This window comes from Tupaia chinensis, unplaced genomic scaffold, assembly GCF_000334495.1.
Source record: "Tupaia chinensis unplaced genomic scaffold, TupChi_1.0 Scaffold000140_1, whole genome shotgun sequence".
Taxonomy (NCBI): domain Eukaryota; kingdom Metazoa; phylum Chordata; class Mammalia; order Scandentia; family Tupaiidae; genus Tupaia; species Tupaia belangeri.
In genome coordinates this window covers 8,446,016-8,458,714 of record NW_006159610.1, presented here as the reverse complement: position 1 = coordinate 8,458,714, position 12,699 = coordinate 8,446,016, and the positions used below count along the sequence as shown (strand labels likewise).

At 41.6% G+C, this 12,699-nt stretch overlaps 1 long non-coding RNA gene and 1 pseudogene across 6 annotated transcripts in view; one reads left to right on the top strand and one right to left on the bottom strand.

Annotated features, from left to right (window-relative positions):
* Positions 1-12,699, bottom strand: part of LOC102488903 (uncharacterized) — a 111,636-nt gene that overhangs the window by 6,565 nt on the left and 92,372 nt on the right. For 3 of the 6 annotated variants that reach the window (XR_003548832.1, XR_003548827.1, XR_003548831.1), the window contains 2 exons: positions 10,066-10,203; positions 6,813-6,903 (listed from right to left, as the gene is read on the bottom strand). This is a non-coding gene — a long non-coding RNA (uncharacterized LOC102488903). The remainder of the gene's footprint in view (positions 1-6,812; positions 6,904-10,065; positions 10,204-12,699) is intronic. The other 3 variants (XR_003548828.1, XR_003548830.1, XR_003548829.1) reach the window with 1 other exon arrangement.
* On the top strand, positions 4,391-5,795 carry LOC102477831 (T-complex protein 1 subunit delta-like; annotated as a pseudogene).

Below are 12,699 nucleotides of genomic sequence, written 5' to 3'. Positions count from 1 at the left end.
TTAGACAAATGATATTTTTAAAGATGCATAATCCAGATGGTATGGCTAAGGCCTATTTTATAGTCTGTTTAAAAAAAAAAAAGGAAAAAAGCTACCTAAAATTGGATGATTTGTATCTGATAGAAGTGAATTCAACAGAAGGCTGAGAATCCATTCATTTAGAACTTTACTGAGCACCTGCCACGTGGCAGTTGTAAAGGATACAGAGACAAATAGATGAAGTCCTTTAGATTGTGTGAACGAGAACGGGTATGTTGTGAAGTGTTGGCAAGATCTCAGGAGTTTGCTTAGACTCAGGCAAATGCCCTGTTACTCTTGGCTGATGCAGCTGAGCCAGGTGTAGGTGGATGTGGTGCTGGGAAACAACTCACGGCCTGAACCAGTGTAACTAAGTAGATGTTCTGAATTACATGATTTCCAATATTTGGAGGACTGAATGTAAGAGGAACTTAGAATTAGCTTAGTCTTTTTTCTTCTTCTTTTGGAGAGGTTTTTGCTCTAGGGCACATGCACTCGCCACAGAGAGACAGAGAGACAGAAAGTGAGAAATCACCCCCCGGGGGGGGGATGGCCACACCACAATCCCTTCTCCATTCTCCTCTCAGGATCTTGGGCACTAACGCACATGCGCCTGGCGGGAGTTTAAGCCGCCAGGTCCGGGACTTGAACCATGGTCAACTACATGGAAGTCCAGCGACACAGCCATTATGCTAACTGCTGGTCCCAGGTTAGATTTTTTTTAAGTGACGAAATCAGTGTCTTGGTTAGCTGATAAAGAGCTTCCACAGGATTCATACCTGAGCTTGCACTGAGCATTAGCAAGTTAGTGGGGAAGTTTGTAGACAACCCAACAATAAGGGTGTGCCACTGCTCTGTGCTGAAAATCAGAAACAAGCTAAAATTCATTTGTACATAACTGTACCCTCAAACCAAAGGTTAAACACGGCGTAACTCCAAACCTGCACTGAAGTGCAAGGACCAGCTGGAGAGCGGGGTAAGTTGACTCTTGATGCCATGGAAGGTGATACATTTCAGGACACCAGGGACCAAAGGTACAAACGAAGATGAGTGCAATCAGAAAAAAAATTAACTCCACTTTGGGGCTAGTCATATTGTTTAATTGGATTTCTGGCCAAAACCTAAACTATTTATGTTTTCCCTCCAATGTTTGGAGTTTAGTGTGCATGGAGGATTTTGCCCTTGATTTTAGTATAGCATAGTAAAAGGACAGTTTTGCATTCAAAAGTCATGGGTTTGTGACAGTTTACTTACTGATGGGATGACCTTAAGTCACTTACCTTCTCTAAACCTCTTTCATGCTCTCTAAAATCATGATGTTAAATATTAAAGTATGTTTGAAAAGAACTATGTTGATAGAACTATGCTGATAGTGCTTTGTGTGACTAGTTAGAATATGTCTGACCAACAGATTTTTCCAAGTCAATTTTAGCAGACAAATAATCTGCTAAAAATATAAAGTGCTCAGGGTCAGCAGTTGGCATGGTAGATAAGGCATTTGGACTTCCACATGACTGACTATAGTTTGAGTCCCAAACCTGGTGGCATGAAAATCATGCCGTGTGTGTGTTTATGCCTAAGGTTCTCCACATTTACAGGCAGTGTGGTAAGTTCAGAAGAGGATATAAGTTAGAGATATGTTTTCTTATGTAATTACGGGTTGCAGTTTGTTTTGTTTTGTTTTGTTTTTGAGATTTTTGCTACAGGGCACATGTACTTACTGGAGAGACGGAGATAGAAAGTGAGAAATCACCCCTAGGGGGGATGGCCATACCAAGATCCTTCTCCATTCTCCTCTCAGGACTTTGGGCACACACACAAACATGCTAGTGTGAGTTACAAGTCTCCGGGTCCAGGACTCGAGACAGGTCAAGTACTTGGGAGTCAAGTGATGTAACTTATGCCATGTGCTGGGTGGGTCCCAGGAAAAACATCTTTAATCTGCCAACTGTATCTTCATGGCCCTATTTCTTAAGCAGTCAAGAAAAGTTTGAAAGAAGTCTTTTTTTTTTTTTCATTAAAACAAAAAAGAAGTAGAAGAAGAAAAGCTGGCATAAGGGAGGCTGGCCCCATAATACAGTGGTTAAGCACAGTGCAGAGGGCAACAGAAATACTTTTTGTTGTTATTAGCAGAGGGCATGTGCATCCATCATGGGGGGGGCGGGGGTGGATAATGGCACCCTCTAATGGCTTATGATCGTATGGCCGTCATTTCTCTTCCATTTCTTCATCTTGTTGGGATTGGGGCATGCATGCACACATGCCTGGTACGTTTTTCAAGTCATTGGGACCAGAATTCATACTGGTCAACCATGTGGGATTTGGCTCCCTTAACCACTAGGCTTTGGAGCCAGCTCTAAAACTGAAAAATTGTTTTATTAGAGAGATTTTTGCTATAGGGCATTTGTGCTCACCAGAGAGACAGAGACGGAAAGTGAGAATTCACTCCCCAGGTGGGATGGCCATGCCACAATCCTTTCTCCATTCTCCTCAGAACTTGGGACATGGGTGCACAGGCACCCAGTGTGAGTTTTAAGCTTCCAGGTCCAGTACTCGAACCACGGTCAACTACATGGGAGTCATAACCAATACACCATCTGCTGTTCCCAAACTAAAATGTTTTTTGAATTACATTAAGGCAGCAAAACAGGGAATCTGGCAATATCAGGTTTATAGTAAAGTACAAGCTAGAGTTTAACCCATGTAAATTTGAAGATCTTTTTCATTTACTTAAGGAAACATGTTTTCTGAGAGGACAGATTTATTCATGGAGAGTTTTTTGTGTCCTGGTACAGAAGACATGAGCTCCTTCTAAGATTGTTTTATTAAGCACCAATCCAAATTGGTGCTTAGCACAGAATCATCTTTCCAAAGGAGTCATGAAACTGTTGCCTGGCCCACTGAATTTAAATGAAAACAGCATGCTAAACAGAAACTGAAGGCTTGGGGCCAGCTCTGTGGTGCAGCTGTAATGTGTTGCTTGACAGAACCCAGATCCCACATGGTGGCTGTGGTTCAGATCCCCAGTCCAGTCAGCCAGAAACACACAAGGCATGCACGCAAATGCCCAAGATCCAACAGACTGGAGGACTTAAGGAAAAGGATGGCAGTGTGACCAGACCCTGTGGTGGATCTCATCTCTCTCACATGCTCACTAACGTGTGTATACAAACACTTATCATGAATAAGTAGGGGAGAGGGAGGGAACACTTAAAGTCTTAGAAAGGATACTGGTTCATTTAAAGAGACCTTCAGTCTGAAAATATCTGAGAACTGGTCAATGCACTAAGCACCAAGCTAGTGAAAGACTAGTTAATATGAATATTTAATAAAGGAATTAGAGAGGAGAGGTCAATGGGGTTTGTACCATGAACAAATTGTCAAGTGAAAGCAGTAAATGCAAGCAATGTCAACATTTACAGAGCACTTACCACATGCTGGGTATTGTGCTTTGTAGGCCATGTTTTATACACAGTAAGTATCCCCGTTTTACAGATGAAGGGACTGAGGCTTAGATCTGAGGCTTAGATCATATGCCTATCATAAAATTGTATGTGTCTAGACAGGTTCTTAATTCTAGCTGCCAACTCCAAAGCCTGTACCTCACCACACACCCTTGAATATGGTATTTTCACGAGCAGAGAAAGAGTTAAAGCAAAAGCATGAGCAAAGACTAACAAGCAACCATAAAAACTGGTTGGTGAGAGCTACGATGGGCACAGCCTGGCAACCTCAGAATCATAAACTGAATGAACCAAGACTAGGGCCTTGAGTTCCCAGTGTCCTTTTATGACCTGATGATGTAGCTCTGATCTCTTTAAATCTGAGGATTATTATAACAATGCCTGTCATTTGTTGTGTGTTTTACCACTTACTGGGCACTCTGCCTAACTGCAAATTATATCACTTAATCTCTACGGCAGCCCGGTGAGGTTATCCCCCCCCCCATTTTATATATGAACTTAAGTTTAGACTGTAGCTCTCAATTTGGGCTATGCATAAGAAACACTCAGAGGTTAAAAGTTCCCTGACTCTGGTCCCATTCTAAACCAGCTGGAATTGCAGCAGACAGGGAGAAGTAGCATAGACATTGACTTTCTTCTTTATTCATGATAATGTGCATGAGCTCACAAGTGAGGGCGAGGATGAGAATCACCCTCCACAGGGTCTGGTCATTCCATGATCCCCTTTCTCCAATCTCCTCTCCCATTGGATCTTGGTCACTCTTACACATGCTATACATGTTTCAGGTAGACTGAGGCAGCATTTGTGGTCGCTATGTGAAATCTGACTTCTTTTTTTTTTTTAGAATTATTTATTATAATTGTTTTTTTTAAAAAATCTGTTATAGGGCATATGAACTCACCAGAGAGAGACAAACTGTGATTAGCCCCGTGGGAGTCCAGCACCCCAACCACCACGCCATCACTGGCCCCGAGATCTGACTTCTTTTGAGCAATGGGTCACCACTGTGCCATGGAGCCTGCTGGCTGGCTTTCAAATTCCTGTACAAAGCTTCTTCAAAAAGGGATTCAATGAACCATCATTCCAAGTCATCCCAGAAGGCTTTGGAAAAGGGTATTGAAATCTTGACTAACATGCCTCAACCTGTGGAACTTAGTAACAGAGAAACTCTTAAGTGGTTCCACCACTTTGTTGAACCCAAGGAGCCAAAGGTTGTCTCTCAATATTCAAGTCTGCTTTCTCCAATGAGTGTAAATGTGATGAAAATGATCAAACCAGCCACAGCTACTATAGATCTTAGAGAAATTTGATGGGACTACTGGTGACTGACTTAATGAAAGGGTTACTTCTCACTCCGAAAGTGGCAAATTCTAGCATAAACAAAGTTTAAAAGATTAAAATCAGGCATATTCCATTGTATTTATCTGCTCCTAAAACAGAAGTGAATAATCAAACCATTTTTGACCTGTACAGATGGACCAAGTGCCATGAGAGGATAGTCATTATATTCTAAATTTAGTGCAGCAAATTTAAAAAGTGGGATATAATGTCCTTCTCATACAGAAGGATTCTATGTGATGCCCCCAGTAAACTTGCATTACATTTTCTGGAAAAAAAAAGATTATATATATATATATATATACACACACACACACATACACACATACATATATAGTGGCTAAGGATATTAAAAGGGGAGACATTAAATTCATTTGTAAGACAACTGGAATCAAGCCAGTTGCTCTTATTAACCAATTCACACTAACATGCTGGGTTCTGCTGAGTTAGCTGAGGAGGTCGATTTAAATGGTTCTGGCAAACTGCTCAAGATTACAGGCTGTGCAAGCCCTGGAAAAACACATAAAATTGTTCGTAGTTCTAACAAAACGGGGATTGAAGAAATGAGCCCTCCATTCATGCTGTCCTATGTGTTCTTTGCTGTTTAGTGAGGAGAGCTCTTATTACAGGAGGTCATACTCCAGAAATAAAATTGGCCCTACAGTTAACTGAATATTTGTGAACATTGAGTGGTATGGAATCCTACTGTGTCATGTTTAGCAGATGCTATCGAGGTCATTTTATCTACACCAGTTGAAAATGCTGGCCTGAATCCCATTTCTACAGCAACAGAACTAAGAAATTAGCATAGGCAATAAGAAAAAACTACCAACATTAATATCAAAATGGTTTTACTTCCAGCACTTGAGAAATTGGCAATTGAGCTTTTGTTGATTTTAGTCAGTACTCTGACCCCAGCAAATGAAACCATCAGGAACACTCTAAAAATTGATGATATAGTAAACATGCAATAATCTGAATAACAGTGACTGGCACTATCTTGGCCACTAATAGTGTGGCTGAAGTTGAAAAAGATTACCTTGGTGTTCCTTGTTATTCAGAAGATTATCACTTCTTGGCATTTGCTTAAAATTGTATTAACACAAGTTGGTGAAAATACTAAATATTTGACTTACAAAAAAGATGAAAAAAGATGTGGCTTACATTTAATTTACATAATTTATTTTATAATTTCTATCAACATTTCAACAGACATTTTTGGAATATGATAAAAATGATTAAAAATTTCAATATCCACTTGGAAAAATAAATAGTGAACACAAAAGAGGCCTTGAAATGCAGGAATAGTGTGGGAACCCATTTCAGATTTTGAAACTTTAAAATTGATTTTTAAATGCCAATATTGGTTTTCTTAGAGACCACCCATGTAGATCCACGTTCATACTGGTATTATTCTCAGTAGACAAAATAAAAGCAACCCAAGTGTTTCTTGATTGATGAACAGATAAGCAAAATGTGATATAAACATAAAATGGAATATTATTCAGTCCTTGAAAGGAAGGAAATTATAATACATGTTACAACCTGAATAGACCTTGAGGATATTAGGATAAGTGAAATAAGCTAGTCACAAAAAGATAGTATGATTCCTCTTATATGCAGTACCTAGAGTTGTCTCATTCATGGACAAGAAGTAACATGGTGGTGTCAGGTGTGGAGAGAGGGTGAAAGAGAGTTAAGTGGGGAGTTAATTAAAGGGTATTGAGTTTGGTTTTGCAAGATAAAAAAAGTATATATATTTTATACATAATAGTTTCTTCATACAATTTATGAATAATCAGAAATACTTAAATTGTGTGCATGCCCAAAACTTTCTCATTCATAGTGATACTCTATTAGTTGAGGATCTCCATGAAAACAGAATCAATAGCATATATATGTATGTGTGTATATATATATATATATATATATACACACACACACACACACACACACACACATATATAAATATAAATAAAGAATTGACTTACACAAATATGGAGGTTGAGAAGTCCCACGATCTGCGATCTGCTGTCTGCTAATTGGAAACCCAGTATTGTGATTCACTCTGAGTCTGATGTCCTGAAAATTAGGGGAGATGATGGTATAAATCCCAGACTGATAGTAAGAGAAGATGAGATATCTCAGTCAGGCAAAAAGGAGACCAAATTCCTCCTTTCTCTACTTTTTGTTCTATTCAAGCCCTCAATGGATTTGATGGTGCCCACTCTCATTGGGAAGAGAAGTCCGCTTTACTGGGTCTGCTGACCCAAATGCTAATCTCATCCAATAATACCCTCACACACACCCAGAAACTGTGAGCTAAGTATCTGGGTACTCTATGACCCAGTCAAGCTGATCCATTAAAAAGTACACATTCTTCTCATGGCTATCACTGCCCACGAGAAGGAAGGAAATACAGAACAGCTTGGTGAAGCTGCATGGGGCACAGGAGAGCAAGCTCTATCCTGCAGGGATATGAGATGCTGTGAGCTACACAATACCTCAGCCTAAGCAGCTTCTCCCAGAAAGGCTCTAGCCACAGGCAACTAGAAGAATCATTTATGTTTCTAGGGCAAATGGCCCGAGTCTGACTGAAGCCTAGAAGACTAGAGCTCTTGGGACTTCAGAGATCACTTAATACCTTAGAAGAGGAGGACATGACATTAGTAGCTTGGGGGCATACAATGAACCTGGAATTAGAAATTAAGAAAGAGGTGTACAAGAGATAAAATTAAGCTCAGGGACCAGCAGATGGCATAATGGTTACATCGCTAGACTCCCACATGGTAGACTGCAGTTCAAGTCCTGGACCCAGTGGCTTAAAACTCACACCAAGTGCATGTGCATGTGTACCCAAAATTCCAAGAGGAGAACGGAGGAGAAGGGATTGCAATGTGCCCATCCACCTGGGAAGGTGATTTCTTGCTTTCTGTCTGCCTCTCTCTGGCAAGCACACATACCCTATAGTGAAAATCTCTCTAAAAAAAGAAAAGATCAAGCTCAGAGATTGGGAGTGTAAGGAAAAGCCAGAAAGGACAGGAAGGAAGCAAAAGCCAAGTAGGTAGAGCCCAATCAGGTGATAGAATCTAGTCTAAATGTCATAAATTAGTAGCCCATAGTTCATACGTGGCCGATGAACATGATTTGTCTGGCCTACACAATATTTTTAGAAAACATAAATTAAATAATATTTTTAGTTAAGAGATTTTATATCAAAGCCCAGATACTCATCAAGAAAGAAAAATAGGGACCAGCAGTAATGGCTATGTCACTGGACTCCCACGTAGTCGACCGCGGTTCGCGTCCGGGACCGGGTGGCTTAAAACTCAGCCGGGCGCATGTGCGTGCGTGCCTAAGATCTCGAGAGGAGAATGGAGGAGAAGGGATTGCGGCGTGACTATCCCCCCTGGGGGGTGATTTCTTGCTTTCTGTCTCTTTGTCTCTCCGTCTGGCAAGTGCACGTGCCCTATAGCAAAAAGAAATAAAAAAAAGAAAAGTGCAAAAGTCATTTATATCTGCAACCCTAGATCTATATGGCTGCCTCTTGAGAGAATTTGAACTTTCTAGTCCCTCCAGGACAGAGAAGCCTGTGTCTACCCCCGCTGTTTCCCTACCTGCTTCTCTTGATTTCTGTCACCTTCCTGGCTTTCCTGTAGACTTACTTCTCAGTCTACAGACTTATCTCAGAATCTCATTGAAAGAGCCAAACCTATGCGACAGCCCAGATTGGAGCAAACCCCGGAAAGGCACTGTCTGTCCCTTGCCTGAGTTTGAATCAGCCTGCTTAGTGTCAAAGGAGCTGGGCTTACAAGGGATTAAACTCTAAAGCCCTCAATGTTACCAAGCACCCAAGTTCCAGTAGAAATTCCCACTATCCCTACCAATGGAAACTAAGAAAAAATAGGAAACACGCTCTAAGGAAGAGACTCACAGGCCTTAAAGGTTTCTACTCTTTCTATCATGAGTTCTCTAAGCACAAACATGTGATTTATGCCTCTCTGTTCCCTGACATTTTGTGACAGGTTAAAAGAAAAAAATGTTGATACAATGAGATTCAGTGGGTTTTGAACAGATGAAATTAACACATTTGTGAGGGTTAGGGGCAGAGGTAAGAGCGAAAGAGGACTCGATGTTAGGAGAGACAGATGATCAACAGCTTTGCGATATTCTTTCTTTCAATGTAAATGTGCATTTTGCCTGCTTTGGCAGCAAATGCAGGTAGGAACACCTGGCTCTGGAGCATAAGCGTCTACTGGGAATGGCATCTGGCCTCTGTGATCAACAACTATAGAACAGAGCCAGAAGGTGTCCAGCCCCATGGCACAACCAGTCTGACTGATGGTGTGTCCTGGAGGAGGCAGCAAAGCTGGGCCACTCTAGGTCTCCAGCCACAGCTTGACTGTCAACCAGGGAACAGTCAGCCCAGGCAGAGGTTAGGAAAGAGCCAGGCCCTCTGGCAGAATGCAAATGCCATAAAAGGAGGCAGGAAGCCAGCCGCAGATGGCCCCTGGGAATGAGGGGCAGTGGCTGTCAGTGCACTGTGGTTAGGGGGAGCTGAGGTGAACCAGAGGTTCTGCTGCTGCAGAGTGCTGCAAGGCACTGCTTAGGCTACCCAGGGGCCATGAAGTTCTTGGTGGAGTGGTTAGGTGGGGCTGCAAAATAAAGAAAAGTGGCAGAGTTACCACTGTAGGAAAACCCAAAGTGGACATAATATGTTAGGATGTTTTTCTTTTTTCTTAGATTTTTATTGCCAGAGGGTATGCACCACAGAGAGAAAACAATCCCCTCTCTTCAGTCCTTCTCTTCTATATCTCCACCCTGTGGGGATTTGGGGCATGCAAGCACACACACCCAGCATGTTTTTCAAGTGGAAGGGCCAGGATTCGAGCCAGGGTCAGCTATGTAGGATCCAACTTCCTTTAACCACTAGGCTACAGGCCAGGTCATGTGTAGAATTTAAATAAAGAGAAAGTAAAAATGAGCCCACACAAAGGTGATTTACATACAACCTTGTAAAAATATACCTGTTAGTAAAACTTAAGGCTTGTCTGTTCTGTGTTCTCTGTTCTTTGGACCTCTCCTTTCTTTGCACTTAGCTCTCAGTAGAAGATTGGTGAGACTGAAACCTGACTTTCCTTTCTAATGGCATAGGGCCTACACTGATATTTTGTCTCAAATATCTTTTCAATCCATATAAATCCACTACGGTAATAATGTGCTCCGAGGATGGACTCAACCTACCTACATCAGAATCATCACCAGGGGCTTCTCTGAGTGAGCAGCCTGGGATGTGGCCAAGAAATCTGCATTTCCAAAAAGCTCTTCCAGGTGATGCATGAATATATACTCTAAAGCACAAGAATCCGTGTTTCATAAATTCTGATAGGATCAAAATGGAAAGAGTTAGTCTCTGGTTCTAAGGTGCTTACTTGACCCAGCCTCTGTGGCATAGTTGGCAGCATACCAGACTGCAGAGCTGGAAGCCACATGACAACCTCAGTTTGAATCCCAGTCCTGTTAGTCTGAAAATACACTGGGCCCTTGCACACAGGCCCAGGATCCTGGTGGGCTGAAGAACTGAAGGACGGGGATCGTGGAGTGACTAAGCCCTGTAAGGGTGTTTCTTTAAAGTTGTGACAGAGGGACCAGCAGTTGGTGTGATAGCTATGTCGCTGGACTACCATGTAGTCAACCATGGTTCAAGTCCTGGGCTCAGCAGCTTAAACGCATGCCAGGCATGTGTGCATGCATGCCCAAGATCCTGAAAAGAGAATGGAGGAGAAGGGATTGCTGCATGGCCATCCCCCTGGGGCAGGGGTTGATTTCTCACTTTCTGTCTCTCTGTCTTTCTGATGAGTGTACATGCCCTAGAGCAAAAACCTCTCCAAAAAATTAATTAATTAAAAGAAATTAAAAATAAAGTCATGATAGAGCATGCATGCACTCTAACATGAATTTGTTTGTTTGGTTTTGGTTTTGGTTTTTGCCATAAGGTGTGTGTACTCCCCGGAGAGAGACAGAAAGACAGAAAGAGAGAGATCACCAACCAGGGGGATGACCATGTCACAATCCTTCTCCTCCACTCTCCTCTCGGGATCTTAGGCACACATGAACACACCCCGGGTGTAATTTTCAAGCTGCTGGGTCTGGAACTCAAACTGTAGTCAGTCATGTGACACCTTAACCACCATGCCACCTGCTGGGCTCATCATGATTTTTTTTTTAAATAGATCTTCTCCTTCTATAATTTTTTTTTTTAAAGATGCTTACTAAGTGAGCCACAAGATACAGGTGTCCAACTGAACTGGGCTTTTCCCTTGTGCTTGAGAATATATCAAAGAAGTTTTGAATCAACTGCATTATGATGTCCCCATCACTGAGAATCCTCAGACCACTTACGATTTTATCATTCTTTCCAACAAGCACACATATTTATCCTGTTTGATTCTTAGTGAGTCTTTAGTGTTAATAATTGCTTATCATTCTAGTATGATCTAGAATGATCTTGTCTCTGCAGTGGTCTTCGCATGGGGATACAGAGGCAGTAAGACTCTCCTGAATCCTGGATACTAATTTCCAGCCATGTGGTCTGCTCCAGACATCTGCACAGTTTGTAAACTTCATTAGGGAAAGGAAAGCATGACCAGAATTATCGTGCTTATGAAAAATAATCACTTGATCTTTCCTCCTGCTTCATTAGTCTTATGAAGTTTCCCATTGCATTTCACAACCAGCATAAACAGGAGGGAAGATGAAAGTGAAGAAAAGCTCAGTGATCTCACTTTGAGATCACAGTTTGTCTTTAACACAACAGGCAGCTCTATCTGACCGCAGATTCTGTCTGCCACATCACCAAACCCTCACTGGCGCCAGCTCCCTGGGGAGGGCAGGGCAAAAGGGTGATATTTCTTCAAAAATAGGAATAAAGGGAAATTAGTCCAGAAAATCTAATCAACTATGACCACCAAAAATATTGTTCATTGCTAAATGTTCTGCAAAAAACAAGGATTACTTACATGATTCAAATATATTTTAGAGAGAAAACAATGTCATGAATTTAAAACAGAGCATCCCAAGTGTTGCAATTTTTTTTTTCTTTTCACTAAAATTCAACACCTCAGAAAGCATGATCAAAATAACTCGACATGGAGACCTGGGTTATGTTTTTCTAATTATTATTATTCTGAAGAAGCCCTGTCCAATTAAAAGTTTCAACAATTCCATGTATCCTGCTTTCCTTCCCACCTTCCACTATAGCCCCTCAGACTAAAGATTTCACCCCTGCCCAGCTATCTTTCTGCACAGGAACTGGCCGGGCCTGTCTGAACCTTACCTTTCCTGTAGTGCTTGCTCCTGTGACACCTGGACAGGTGACCTCCAGGATGAGTCACTATCTACACCCTTGGCTTGGCTGGTTCAGATACAACATAAAATCTATTTCTGAAATCCCACAGTCTCAAAGAGCCTTCAAGACTTCTTACTTTGCTCACAGCAAAAGGCAAATTTTTTAAAAAAGATTTTATTTGTCATTATTATTAGTTATTTTTAAATTTTACCAGAGAGAGAAAGAGAAAGAGAAATGAGAAAGTCACAAGGTTCAGGACTTGAACTGCAGTCAGCCACAGGGGAATCAGTCATATTAACCACCATGCCACCTGAGCAAAGGCAAATTAATGCTCCCCCATCCTGCTCTTAGTTTGAGCCAATTAGCAGTCCCAGCTGAAACAGATAACAGTTTATGGTGCTTAGAGACTCTCTATTCAAAATATGAATCCCCCCCCCCAAAAAAAAGGGACCAGCAGTTAGCATAATGGCTATGTCGCTGGACTCCCACGTAGTCGACCATGGTTTGCGTCCCGGACCCAATGGCTTAAA